We start from the raw sequence: 2153 nt of genomic DNA, 5'->3' as shown, positions 1-2153 counted from the left end.
GCCCAGGGTACAGCGAAGTATTAATCCGGCTTTGTATGTATGGATCACTTGGGTTGTTACCGACATCTGGTGAAAATTTCATGTCATTAGCACCTCTAGTAATATATTTACTGAGAAAAATGATGACGTGTTCAATACTTATTTTACCCACTGTATTCCAACAACTGTTCATCTCAGTGGTGTGACACTTTTTTTGCAATATGCTATTAATGTTATCTTTACAAAAATGCATTCATATTTATAGCAACAATTTGATGTCATGGGCACTTTAAATAACTAAGCTACAAATATAATTTAGTTAAAAGACCCATAATAAGTCTAACTCAGTTTTACAGATAATTAACATTTGGTGTGATCGTAAATAAACGTCAATAGAAATCTGTGAAGAACCAAAAGACTAAAGTTAAATGCTGCCCTTGAATACTGGAAATAGCCAAGTTGTGCAAACATTTGCAGTCTTTCAGTAATTCATTAGATGTGTTGTTAATAGTACAGACACAAACAAATACATTACTGCTCCACGTCCGCCAGCGGGTGATAAAAATGATGAATACAACTCAGTTTGATAAATTAGCCAAACAAAAACATTACCTGACATCTGGAAAAACCTTTTAATCAGACATCCTATTGCCAGAAAACACAATATGTTGTGTTCTGTTTGTGAGTTAAAATGCGTATTCCCCACTGCCATCAAACATTGCATTAAGACTGACTCATAACTCTTCCCAAACCATAAAACACACACCAACATCCAGCAAACAGTAAAAGCCCAAACCATTTCATCTCTAAAACAGCACTCCTTCTTTTTGATTTACTAAAGCCTGACATGTCATCATTTTAATGGCCTAAATGTGACTCTACATCTGAGAGAATCATGACTGACCGGGGGGTATAACAACATAATCATGCCAAATTTTACCTTGTTCACTCAGTAAAGCACGACTTCAGAGGTCTCAGCAACAGTTGTCAGTGGTTTGTTTACTGCGCCACTGACAGTTTTCTCAATAAGCTCCAGCTTTTAAAGATTTCTTTACGTGACTTCTTGTCCCTCTTTGGCACCACATTATGACAATCAAAACTAAGAATAGGACTTGAAACTATCTTTGGAAAAAGAAATACTGGAGACAAACTTTTACCTTTAAAGCTTTACCAGTGTTTGTTATAAGGGAGGGTGGCAGAAGAGTGAGGTGGCTTTTGTTCATCCATCTTTTCCATCGTTTATGGTGTCTAAAATAACAAAAAAACTGATAGAAGCATTTTTCTTCATTCAAAACAATCAAGAAGAAACTGTTTTGTTTCAAGAATAAAGACAAGAAAAAAAGGTATTTTGTCCATCATTTTTACCTGCTTCTTTCTTTCAGGGTCACTGAGGTACTCTGGGCAGGTCGCAAGTCCATCACAGAGACAGACAACCATCCACTCTCTCACTCAAACCTAGGAACAATTTAGAGTTAGCATTTAGCCTAACATTCATGTTTTTGGATTGCGGGAGGGAAACCGAAGAAAACCCACGCAGGCATGGAGAGGACATGCAAACTCTACCCAGAAAGGTCTCTGGCTGGGATTCCAACCTACAAACCAGCTCTACAAACTGTGCCACTTTCTTATTTTTACTTTGCTTTGCTGTGCTTCACACTGAGCAATCAATCGCAAGTTCATTCTGAGTGAATTACCAAAGTCAAACTAGGTTTATTTAATCAAGCTCCATACATGAAACAGTGATTCATATTAAATAAAGTAACTGTTGCCTTGTATTTTGGATTTCTTGGTAATGGCAAAATCTGCAGAACTTGTTGGGTGTTCCAAAAAAAACCTAAATATAAAAAGCTAAAATTTCATGCTTGACATTTGTGTTTAAAAATGAAAATACACATATGTGAGCAACCTGAGTAAGAGACAAACTGAGCCAATACCAGGTGCTACAAAGTTGCTACGGAAAAAGAGATCCAGGACAGGTCAGGGCAGGGAGATATCCCATCATCTCCACACCTAACACTATAGAAATAATACGGTTACTTAGAAATTCATAATTGGAATGCCTAAAGAAAAAAGCAAATGCAGATAAGTGATATTAAATTATGACAAGGCCAGTAGCATATACAAACATATCATTTTTTGCCTGTTATATAAATACATACATATATATATATATA

This window comes from Austrofundulus limnaeus, unplaced genomic scaffold (genome assembly GCF_001266775.1).
Source record: "Austrofundulus limnaeus strain Quisiro unplaced genomic scaffold, Austrofundulus_limnaeus-1.0 Scaffold32, whole genome shotgun sequence".
NCBI lineage: Eukaryota > Metazoa > Chordata > Actinopteri > Cyprinodontiformes > Rivulidae > Austrofundulus > Austrofundulus limnaeus.
This window is presented reverse-complemented; position numbering follows the sequence as displayed.